The following is a 12,884-nucleotide window of genomic DNA, read 5'->3' on the forward strand; positions in this document are numbered from 1 at the left end:
CACACAAATGGCACGTAACCGTCGTAGTCGTCGTCGTCTCCATCTGTGTCCGTGTCTGCGCCTCTGTCCGTCTGGGGTATCCATCTGTTTCTGTGTGTGTGAAATTGTTATAGAGTTGCATATAAAAATCGACTCTGCAGCAGGGACAAGTCTCTCTCGCTGTCCCTCTCACACTCTCCGACTCTGAGTGAAAAGCTAGAGATGGCTTAAACAAGCTGCCGGCTATTAGCACTGTCACTACACTGAAAGAAAAGCTTCAAAACAAACTAAAAGAAGTGAAAATCTCCGAGATAATCTGGGATAATGATATGAATATCCTGAAAACCTTCTGATGTACATAGAAACACAGTATCGGGGGGTATCTTGATGTCACGACACGTGGGCGTCGATCAAAAACATTTCTACTGATAACATCTGTATAAATAGGCTGATTTTAATGAAATTTTGTATACCGGTAGATAAAAGCATTCTACATTGTTTCCCCAAGTTGCAGCAAAATATCTTTGAAAAATTATCTATATCTTATGAAATTTGAGATCTAGGAATATTTTCACTCTACAGACATTGGATTGTTGGAAGATACATATAAGTTTAAAGTTTATACGATGCCACAAGCTTCCTTTTTCGCCGCCAAGTTTTGCCATAATATCCCTCAGTGTATAGACCATTGAGGAGGAGGCTCTCTAGATCCCTGGGACTAGGAGGCACTAGGCACATCACACAATTTCCTTTCAACAAACGCAAAGGGAAAACGAAATGCGAAAATGTGAAATACGAAATATAATACACGTGCAACGGTTGAAACGTTCCACCAGTGTGGCAGCAGCGATGGGTGGAGGAACGTGGAACGTTCCACATATTCAGAGACTACTACTCTAGATTTCGTGACTCGTTGCTGAAGACTTAAATTTGTAGAACACTCTACTATATAGTATATATCTCTATCTCTCTCTCTGTGTGTGTGTGTGCCACGTGCAATCAGCGGGCTCTGTGGCACACAAGGAGTTGGTTTCGACTTGGAGTGTTGTGCAGCAGCAAGCGACGACTGAGGCAATCCTGGATGACGACAGGAGGAGCCTGCCTTCCTGCCCGCGTGCCTGCAGCCGGGAGCGAACAACAAATTGGGTCAAAGTTCAACTGTGATACAAAAAAAAAGCAGCATGAAAAATCAACATTGCAGGGAAGAACTTGCCGCTTTCTGGATGAATGAACGAGCCAAACCGCCAGCCCAGACAGGCAGCCAGTCCTGCCAGTAAGTCCTCCGCCTTCGTTTCAGCCAGGAGCCAAGGAGCTCCCTCCACAGCCAGCCTTTTTTCTTTTTATACGAGTATTGCAAGCGAAACTTAAACATTTCCATTTTAATTGACAGCCTGTCGATGCTGTCCGGGCTTCGAACCGCCCCGAAATCCGCCCCGAAATCCGCCCCAAAACCCGAGCAAGAGCTCCTCTTGAGTTTGTTGTGACTCGCTCCTCCGCAGACATCTTCGACTCGTCTTGGCTTCAAATTATGGCCCGCAGCCAGCAGCCGTAGGAGGAGAAGAAGGAGTGCTGGGAATGGATTGAAGAGCCATGCAAATGCGATTGGGAATCACGTGAAAAAATTGTATAAAAGGATATAGATCTCAAGAGAGCAATCAATGGCCATCTTTAAGATACCAAAATCCTGCCATAAGTTGAAGATTTTCCACAGAAAGTACATCTGTAAAATGAGGAAAGATTCGACGCACACGTGTCTCGACATCCAGATATCCCCCGATATCTCCTTCGACAAAGGAGGCAACTTAATTTTTAAGCCCTTAAAAGTTACTTGTCTCAAAAAACTCCACAACTTCCCATCAAAAATCGACCATTAAATGGCACTCTAGACAGCATACTGGCCCATAGCCCACAACATTATGTTGCCACCTTATCTGGCCGTACACTGGGGGATTATCTTTAGTTGGCCTTTAAGTCCCCGGCCATAACCATAACAATCTATTGGCATTGACAGGCAGCCGGGCAGATGGGCGGCCAGGCGGGCCTGCAGCACTTTGGCCAACAAAAACTTTTGACTATTCTATTAGATTCACTTTGGATGCAGTGTGGCACACAGTGCAGCATCCACAAATCCCCCACTGCTCTTGCCAGTAGTGGAATTTTAGAGCCACATTTTTGTCGGTCGCTTGTGCTGTGGGCTGTACGACAAAATTGGCTTAGAAAATTGAGCCTCCCTGCTCACCCAAAAAAAAAAAACAACCGGTGAGGGTATGGGGCCTTTGCAACTCTGTGTAAGGCACTATGGCGGATTTCATTAAATATTTAAACAACATATGCTAAATTTTCCAACGTGTATACGTACAACAATACACAGATAAATAAAAGAGGCAGAGGTGGCAGAGGCAGAGTGGCAGGAGCCTGGTCTAAAAAGCGAAAATGACCAAGTGTAAAACTGACATTGTTTTCCCAGGACCGGGCCGGGCCGGGCCGTGCCGTGCCTCCCTTCCTGTGGGGGCTCTTTGGCTGTGGCGTTGTAATAAAATTAGTTTGGTAGCCGGCCCGTGCCGTACCTTTGTTTTTTCGTGTTGATTTTTGTTGTTGTTGTGTGGCCTTTTGTCAGCTGCAATTTTTCGGCAGGAGCCTTGCTGCTGCATAAATGCAGTTGGCAGCACCAAAGGACGATTTACGATGGGACTATACACAAAATTTACAGCAGAGGAGCCAAGGAGGGAACTGATGAGGAGAAGAGCAGCAGGGGGAGGTCTGAGGAGCAGCCAAAGGGGGGTCTGAGGAACAGCCAAAGTGCGGTCTAGGGAGCACAAGGAACACGATTTTAGGTCCAGCAACAAGCGAAAGAGTTTAGGGAGAAGGCAAATTGATTTCGGTGGTCGCTAATTGCAAATGTAATTTACTAAAAAGCAAATGGACAATGAACAATGGACCGTGGACCATGGACAAAGTAAGCTCTTAGTCACCAGCCTGGCAGTAGTCCTGGCAAAAACTGTAATTAGTTTGGGGGCTTTCCTTTCGCAACGGCAACCCCAGTAAAAGATGCTCCCGCGTTCCACTCGGACGGACTCAAAAAACATACAAAATTAATCAAACTGAAAGGTGGGGTGGAGGTGCTTCGTGGGAGGTGGATGCTCGTGGAGAAGAGTGCTGCTGCCGTGAAAATCAAAGATAAATTGAATTGAACTGCAAGCGAGAGCATTTTGCAATTGCAATGCAATAAAAACCGAATGCTTGGGGAATGGGGAACGGGCATGGGGGCGAAAGTATGTTCGACAAAAGGTGCCAGGAGATTGGGGTATCCATCAATGGTTGGAGGAGGAGATTGCTGCTCCCCGAAAGGAGGGGGCACACGCTGTTGTTGGTGATGCCTGGGAGTTGGTGGCTGCATTCATACAGTGCGTTTCCATAGTGTAGGGGCAGTAAAAAAATACAGAAAGAGTTAATTGAATTGAAACCTTAAATAATGAAGCGCTTTTATGGTGTTTTTATCGACTTTAGCCATCAGGAAGCCATTAGTTATCGGTGGGTGTTAGTTATCGATTAAAATGAAAGGTGGATTTGATCAAAATTATAGCTCTGCTTTGAGTACCATGATCGTATATCAAATAATAATAAAAGTCGCAGATATTGTGGAATTTAGTGCAACGGTTTTGAGATTTTATCGTTTTTTATCGGCAAAGATATCGATTCTGTTTACTAATCGAATAAAACAATATAAAGAAATCTAGTATGCTATAATAGTATATTCGAATTAATTTTTAAGTTACATTTTGAAAACTGTTCATATTTATCGATAATCCCACTTGATTAATTTATCGATAAATATACCTATCAACTTATCTGTGAATGTACATCGGTATCGATTGGAAAACCATTATCGATAGCGATATATGATATCGATGAATGTATCTGTTAGGCTACATTTTGAAAGCAGATCGGAGTACTTTATCGATTTTTGCAGAATTATCGATTAATTTATCGACAAATTTACCTTTCAACTTATGAGTAAATATAAATATAGACAATGGAATAAATCTGTCAATTATTTTATCGATAAATTTATCGAGTCAATATATAAAACTAGAAAAATAGAAATAGGGACCCGGACTTCGGGCAATTATTAATCTTTAAATTTATGGGAAATTTCATTGCTCCAACCTTACACTCCTGTAACGCAGTGTGCCCTTGCATGGCGCCAATCAAGTGTTAAACACCCTTACCTACCTCACCACCCCCTCGAAACCCTTAATCAACGTTGCAAGCTGTGAAAAACTAAAGTTTAAACATTTCCTCTCTCTTTCTCTCTCAATTTTCTTTGCAGACTTTAATTTGTGGAAAGAAAAACGGCAGGAAGCTCCGTGAAATTTGCATGAAAATTTCCGATTGGCAAAAGGTGAGTGTGCTCGATAAACGTTCGATAATCGGGGCGGGTATTAGAGAGTCAATCAATTGATTGCTAAATTATGTTCAGGCAATCAAAAGCAATCAATTAATTGAAGCCCCCGTTTTGGCGGCAAAACAATTGGTTATTCATTTGCATTGAATGCGCAGGTAATTAGAGGCCGAAACGATGGCTCTTTGGCTCTTTTGATGGCCTAATCTCGTATGCAAATGTGCGCCATCATAAATTATATAGATAATAATAGAAGGTATTTCGATATAAAGTTGGTTAGCCGCAAACTCAAAGACAAACGCTTTAATTATTAAGATTCTCGACCATTCCTTAAAGGCTTATACCGTTTGGCCATCAGCTCTGGGGGATTGATCTGAAACGAAATGAACCGTTTACACTGATTGGAGAGTCCCAGTTTCCAAAATCAATTCCCCCCCGAAAAAAAACCAGAAAAGCAATCTGCTTCCCTGCGGCGTGAATGCCACAAATTGTTGCACAATTGGCTCCTCGGCTCCGACCTGGTCCAAGACAGTCAGGCCGGCCCCCCTGCAGGCGTTGGTCCAGTTTTTCCCGCTATTTTCTGGCCTTTAACTATTGATCGAAAGAGTTTCCACATTTCAGAACGCACTTTTCTAATTGAAAATGTTCTCGGCCAGGCAGCGGGAGGCATTAATGAGTCAGAAAAGTGTCGGCCCGGCCAACACAAGACCCAACATAGTATTTGCTTGTCTTTCCTCGGAAAAAGGTGGTGGTGGTTCGCCTTTTAATGAACTTTTGCTGTGTATCTTTTATATACAGACAGGTATATGGTATAATTATTTGTCACACCTGAGTTGGCGAGAGACACAGAGAGAGAGAGAGGGGAAGAGAGAGAGAGGCACAGACAGTGGCAGTGGCAGACAGTCAGTGGATACAACAAAATGCGCGGCTGGCGTCTCACCTGGCTGAGCATTTGCAAACGCAACCAAGCAACAAAGCAGCTCAAGCCACCACTTTTGTTTCCATATACATAATACCATCCTACCATCTACCATCTGACATATCTGTCTCTCTTGCCATACGCGATACATACTCGTAAGTAGTAGCATTCCCTGTTTTATGTACTCCACTGCAATCGTAGCACACATACGAGTTTTGGTGCTTTAAGACACAGGGTTTTTTGTTCGGTTTTTTCGGGGTTTTTTTGTGTGATATTCCCCTTGTTTTTTTTATGGGGTGACGTAAGTGAGAGTCAGTCTTTGACCAGTGGTTGGTTTGGTGGGGGTGTTGCTTGATTGACGGCCTGTTTACACCCCCTACCACCCCCTTCTCTATAAGCTTTGGAACAACCCCATATCTCTGGCGTGAAAAAAAACAAAAAGTGTTGTATAGCTTTCACTCACCCAGTGGCCTTTAAAAGTTCTGCATGTTTTCAGCCTTGAAATGTCAGTCATTCTCTAAATGGGTTACAGCTGAAAAAAGGGTTATGCTTTTGGTTGATTTTATAGATTTAAAGAAAGGCCAAAAGGGATCTTTAAAGATCATTTGGGGAGCCACTTCTCTATGGGAAAATTGTTGAAATAAATCCCTTGAATGTTGAAATATATGTAATGCAATCAATGAATGGATTTGGAGAGCTAGTCTTCATGGATTTTGATATTTACTTCAATATCAATTGATTATTTGAATGATCTCTCAATGGGTCTTCGTCGGACGACTCATATTTGCGCGAGCAAAGCGAGTGAGCTGGGGTAGGAGGCTTGTCTTCGTTGTATGACATATTTTATTATCGATAACGACAACTACATGGATTAATAAATCGTTCTTAATCGATTTTGATATTTTCTTCAATATCAATTGAATAGGATAAATCGTAAGATATTTGACTCATACTTGCGCTTGCAAAGCGAGTGAGCTGGGGGTAGGTGGCTTGCCCCCGTAGTATTACATATTTTATTATCGATAATGAAAACTAAGTTGATTAATAAATTGTTCTTAATGGACTTTGATATTTCCTTCAATATCAGTTGAATATTTGGGTGATAAACGTCGTCCTATATTTTACTCATATTTGCGTGTGCAAAGCGAGTGAGCTGGGGTAGGACTTAGTAGGCTTACTTCCCAGTTATTACATATTTTCCTATCGATAACGACAACTAAATTGGTTAATTTATCGATTAGGTTCCAGTTTGATTTCCACAATCGATAACAGCAAGATTATCGATTAATTTAGCGATAAATCTAAGCAAAGCCTGCTCAGTAAACTTGTGGATAAATATTTATATATATTTTTAGTATGCAATAAATTAGTTTATAAATTAATCGATCGTTTTATCGATTCCATATATTCCGCTCTATCCAAATCCCCCAAAAACCTTCAAGTTTAAACCCTTAATTCCTATTTTTATGTGCAATCCTTGCATATTTTATATATTTTAAATATTCTCAAGCGTAAAACCCTATCTTCCCCACATTCCCAACAGTCACAACACACCCTTCTCCCTCTCCCTCTCTCTGTGGACTATCCCCATCACCTGTCTCATTAAAGTTTTTCTTTTTTGTTTCCCCCATTTAAATTTCTTGCTTCCTTTTTTTTTTTTTGGGTTTGGGTTTAACATTTTATTTCGTATCTGTCTCCCGTTCGCTCCCTCAATTGTTCTCAATCATTGATTGTTGTTTTTATCAGTTATCGTTGCTGCCTTTTTTAACGCTGTTGTAATTCCGTTGATTGCTTTTGCTGCTGTCTCTTCTCTGCTGCTGCTGCCGCTGTTGCCGCTGCTGCCGTTGTTTGCTGTTGAGTAAATCACAATAAAGCTATTAAGAACGGAAACGGAAGCATTCGCCGTTGCGCACGCATTGAAGCATGGCCGTCAACATTTGTCTCCTCCCCTTCTCCCGCCCAGCTGTGGACATCCCACCCACAGATCTCCTACTGGTACTCGTACTCGTACCGCCCCTCTACCCATCCGAAACTATTCAAATTATTGCTCTTTTGGCTCTCTGCTTCGTGCGAGGGGTTCGGCTTTAAGGCACATGCCCCCGCTTGCATAACTCTCTCAATTGTTTCGGTTTTGTCAAAACTTTCATGTGGAAATCCTCTCAAACATCAGTCAAAAACCAGCCGGAAAGGGAGCCATCTCTATGGAAATCTATTTGAATGTAGCTTCCACTTTAATTAAATGATCAAAGTGCATTGAATGTTGCATTTTTCCATCGCTAAATGAAGAGAAATAGTGGACTGGTTTGTACAGACCATAGAAATGGTGGACATATTGTTAAGTTGGAAGAATTCCTGTGTTTTCTTTGACTTTTCCTATGCTTTATGGCTTTACAAATTAAAGAAATTGTTCTAAAAGCAATAGATATAGATATAGATAGATAGATATAATAGATATAGGATTATTTTTTTGGCTTTTAAGAAAGATTTACTTACTTTTGAGGCATCGTAGAGGTTTTATTGAAGACATTCAGCTTATTCTGTATAAATATAATAGATATATATTAATTAAAATTTTAAATTAAATTTTTTTTTAATAAAATATAATTTTTAAATGAAAAACTACATTTTTGGCACTTGAAAAAAATCTTGTCAAGGAAAATTTTTATTAATTTTGGTAGAAATACTAAATATTTATTATATTATATATAATATTATTATAAATTTTAAATTTAATTGTTTTTAAATTAAATATAATTTTAACACATTATTAAAAAGAACTACAGTTTCTAGAAATAATAGAACTTTTCTTGAAAAAATAATTTAATATTATCTCATAGTTTTTCCAAATTTGTTTGTAGTATTTTTCTTGCTTAAAATTGTTTACCTATAAAAGATACAATATATAATATACAGATAATTACTCCGATTCACAATCGACCATAAAAAGTTTCCTCTACTAAAAAAAATTCCACTAAAAATTGGCACTATAAATATATCACCATAAATATGGTTTTCCTTAAGTTCCAACTCTTACAAAAAGATATTTCCAAGATTAGCTTCAAATGACTATGACCATATGACCCCTCAGTCTTTACTAATATAATTTCCCGGAGAAATTAGCTTAGAAAAACCCCTACCCTCTTGTAACTAAAGTTAGAGAACCGCTAGCCCTGACGACTATATGGAGACTATGAAAATTCATCAAGTTGCGAGCATGCGGCTAATAATTTCTTAATCTGACATGCATTATGCATTTCTATGATTGTTTATTGCATTATGTGTCCGACATGGCCCCGTCCGTCGCTTGTGGTGGTCATTGCCATTGTCCGAGTCTGCTGCGACTCCGACTCCAACTCCAACTCCGACTCTGCAACTCTTTGAGACTCTCCGTTCCACAGAGTGGAAGACAAAAAACAAAAAAACAAAAAAGAAGAGGAAAAGTGGCAAACTCATGGCAAGTAAGTGCCCCGCAATGACTCGACTGACTGGTAGGAATTTTCAGTGTCTACACTGGAAAGAAAACTGGAAACTTAAGGGTAGAAAATTGTGTTTAAAGTAAACAAGTCGCTGAAGGTTTCTGTGGAGTGTTCAAGGAACTCATTTATAAATAAATATTTAAAAATCTAATATATAAAAAAATATCTAAAAATATTTAGATGTGCACTTTTAAAGTACTAAATCCTTTAGAGACAATTCTTTGCATGCTGGCTTCAATTTTCTTCTACCATATCTTCAGATATCACCTTTCGGAGGGTAAAATTAATAGATAATTTGCCTTCTTTCCTGTTAAGACAATTTTGAAAGGTAATACAAACGTTTTAAAATGCTTTTCCATTATGTATTCTCTTGCTGGGTCGATTTTTAATCTTATATATAATATATAAATTCCAAAGACCCTTACTTTTTCTGCACAAAGAATATATTTCTGCCAATAAGAGCTTCCATGATCAACAACACTATTAAATACGGCTTTTAGATAGAAAAATATTATCTTATTTGCTGGATTGCGAACCATGCGGCAGCGCCCGTCGGTCGTTTGAGCAGGATATAGGCTGCGCTTCTTGACAATCCTCTATCTCATTTTTTGCACAATTTAAACCTTTATTTCCATGCTATTTAAGGCTACACCTTTTGGGCTTGCAAAACCTTATTTCTAGATCAAGAGGTTTTCCCTCAGTGTAAACACTGGCTGGGGGTCTGACTGTTTGGCGGCTCTGGTTCCTGTACCCCACAGACCAGACCAGACCAGACCAGACCAGGCCAGGCCAGACCATTGTCATTGTCTTCTGGCAATTGCATTTGCAGTGCAATGCAGTACTTAGACTGGACTCTGACTCTGGCTGTGGACTGGTTTCCGAATACGAATATATCTATACCAGCGTGAGTGAGTGCATTCACCTTGCCCCGAAATATAGTCAAAAGTAACCCCCGAAAAAATAAACGAGAAAACCATCAAAAATATGGACATGTATTGTACACACACCTGAATGGCATGTGGCATGTGGCAAGTGGCATGTGTTACAAGTCGAAGCCGCCTGCACCTGTCGTCTTGTGCGAGCCAAAAGGACCGGCTGTTGGCCCTTCTACCTGATAGACCATTAGATCTATCATGTGTTTGAACGGGCCCACGAAAAGTACTTGTACCCTTCGCCCATAAGAAATTCAATTTGAGAATATTGTTTTCCCTGAATAAACAAGATTAAAGGACTTCCCTTTGGAAAAGCCAATAAATAAGCAAAAAACTTATGACTAAAAATCACGTCAGAGCCAGAGACGACAATTTTCAATTTGTGTACGCAAATCGCAAAGGAAATCGTGGCCTGACATGAAACCTCAGTCTCAGAAAAAAAGCCTTTCCCCCTAAAACCCAAAAAGGGAGAAAAAACTATAACTAAAACTCCTGGAAAACATTGTGGATGCAAAGTTAATTCTACTTTGGTGAGTTATGAATAAATAAATATTGTAAATGGTTTATCGTGACTGCCTGTCGTTGTACCTGGAACCCAACCCCCCCCCCCCCCCCTCGATGAGCCCCACACATGCAATATGCCTTCAAGGATATGCCCCATGGATATGGGGGGTGGGCGGCGGCAGAGGGCAGGGTTTATTTCCATTCCTTTCCTTCATGACATGCAAATTGCATTTTATCATTATTCTCTGGCTTGTTTGATCAATTTTTATGACAAATTATCGGGTGGCTAAAAAAACAAAGGGAAGGGACTTTTTTCGTGTAATATATACAATTTGTAGGGGGGTGGGGAGGACCTGCAATTACAGTTATAGTTTTCTTTTTGTTTGAGGTTAGTTTTCCCATGGAGTACGGGATATGGGAATTATGTATCGACGTAAGGGGTGGGGGGGCTATGAGTTATTGATGAGTGGGATTAATAGGGCTATAGGTTGCTCCTTTCGAAAAATTGCTCCATCTTTTTCCACTCTAAAGAGCTTTTATTGTATTCCCCATATCGATGTGATATTCGGTCATGCATGCAGCCTTAAGTGGCCTTTCATTTCATTTCATTTCCCTCCTGTGCCACTGCCACACTCTTCTTTAATAGCTAATGAACTCTGGGGCGGAGTGCCACTCAAAACCTATCACTAAAAACGTCTTTCTCCCCCCTCCCACCCACGAGAATCCCTTACTCTGCGTTCGTTTTCCAAAAAAATATTCCACAGTTCCCTATCGCTGCACCGTTCTAATACACCTCTGGTCTCCTCAATCCCCTACACTCTCTCTCTCTCTAACCTCTCAATCCACTTCATCTGCACTCTCCCCGGGACACTGCTCCATCTGATCCCGTTGTTACGCTGCGTCTGCATCTATCCCAATCCTCTTTATACACATTACACCCCATCCCGCCCTCCCACACACACTCACATGTCATGGAAAAAAGTGCAAGTTTCAAAGTTCCACACCGCCGGAAAACAAAAAAAAATAGAAGAAATCGTTGCGAAAAAGAAGAAGGAGGAAAAATAAACCCGAAACTCAGCCAATCAGGGGGGGGAAAAGACAGAGAGAGGGGGGTATAGTTAGTAAAAAAGAAACAGAGAGGGAGGGGGAGAGGGGGAGAGCGAGAGGGGCACACCGAATGAACTTTTAAGTGTTGTTTTTTGGCAATTTTCGTACATACCACAGTCCTCCTCCTCCTTCTCCGCCTTTGTCTCTGGGGACACTCCTAGGTCTAGTCTCCCCACTCCCCACGCCCCGGGTCGCCGCGGAACCAGTCCTCAATAGATTTCGATCCACGTCTCCTTGCACTTTTCCTTGGTACACTCTCTCTCTCTCTCTTCAATACGTTTCGATCCACTCCTCCCAGTCCCCCGCTCTTTAATAGATCCCGATCTCACGTCAAAGTCCACTCCACATCCACTTCGTTGGCATCCACAGATCGCATTGCAGTTGCCGGCACTCACCTTCCAATCAAAGTCCACTCCTCACACGTACTCCACAGAGATCCCGTTCCAGTTTCCCACATGCCTCCTGCCACAGCGACGGGGGTTTTTAAAGTTAGTTAGTGACAGAGTTACATAACTCCACAGACCCCCCTCCCTCCCCACCCCCCCTCTCACACCCTGTGTAGTCCAAGTCAAGTAGATTTCTAAAAATGGCAAATGATTTGTTAACCATTTCTATGACATCCCACTGTGCCCCGACCCCTTTGCACTTTTCCTTTTTGATTGGAAAAATAGCTGACGCACACACCTGACAGAGGAGTGTGGGTGGAGGCGAGTGGGGAGTGGGGAGCAGTGTATACGTACCGCACGTGATTTATTGTTAGTGTGCCCATTTTTCTTTCTGTTTTTGTGGAGTGCGTCTTCAGGACATTTTCGCTTTCATGTTTTCAAGTGCTTGCAACGGTAAATTCCACTCGAAAAAAGGGTACGTACGGGTACCCAAAAATAGCACAAAGCTACGCCATACTCTACTACCTGTTTCTCTTAGCTCTAGATGGCATCCACATTCCGGGTAGGGAGCCTCTCTTAGCATCCACACGCCGGCGGCGCTGGCTCTCTTTTTTTCATGGCGAACTGCGAAAGCAAAACAAATGTGAGAAAAATGCCGAATGGAAACAGTTTTTACCGCTACACTTCGGGCGGCTGAAAGAGAACCGAAGTTGGCCGAGAGAGAAAAAGAGACACGAATAGATGGTTCGGGCTCTTTCGGCTCTGGGTTCGGGCACACAATGTTGCTAGCGAAGCGTTCAAATGTTGCAGGGTGTGTTGCCACGACAAGGTTGATCTTAGCAACATGCCAGCAACATATCCGTCGCATGTCCAGTGACGTAGCCGCTCTCTTCCACTCCCAAAACTCATTACCGATACGCAAAATTGAGAATTATTTTCAAAACACCAATCCAAGGTATGTCGAGGGAAAACGATACAAGGTGAGCTTTGTACCCAGACGTTGCTTGATTGCTGCGTGTTTTTCCGTGTTTTCCATACCTTTTTGCCACCTACCCTTCGCAGCCAGTGACGCCAGCAGCGACGCGTCGGCTTTTGGACGGTGGGAAAAACGTACTGGCACTATGAAAATGCGAGCCACTGTCGATTTTGTTGCCTCAATCTTTTTCGGGCCGCGGACAA

General features: G+C 41.7%; 1 protein-coding gene across 1 annotated transcript in view; it reads right to left on the reverse strand.

Moving 5' to 3' along the window:
* LOC108154948 (regulating synaptic membrane exocytosis protein 2) overlaps positions 1-12,884 on the reverse strand; it is a 186,268-nt gene that overhangs the window by 70,607 nt on the left and 102,777 nt on the right. The window contains exon 5 of the mRNA XM_033390192.1: positions 7,794-7,837. The gene's annotated coding sequence lies outside the window, so the exon portion shown is untranslated. The remainder of the gene's footprint in view (positions 1-7,793; positions 7,838-12,884) is intronic.

The sequence above is a fragment of the Drosophila miranda genome, chromosome 2, assembly GCF_003369915.1.
Source record: "Drosophila miranda strain MSH22 chromosome 2, D.miranda_PacBio2.1, whole genome shotgun sequence".
Taxonomy (NCBI): domain Eukaryota; kingdom Metazoa; phylum Arthropoda; class Insecta; order Diptera; family Drosophilidae; genus Drosophila; species Drosophila miranda.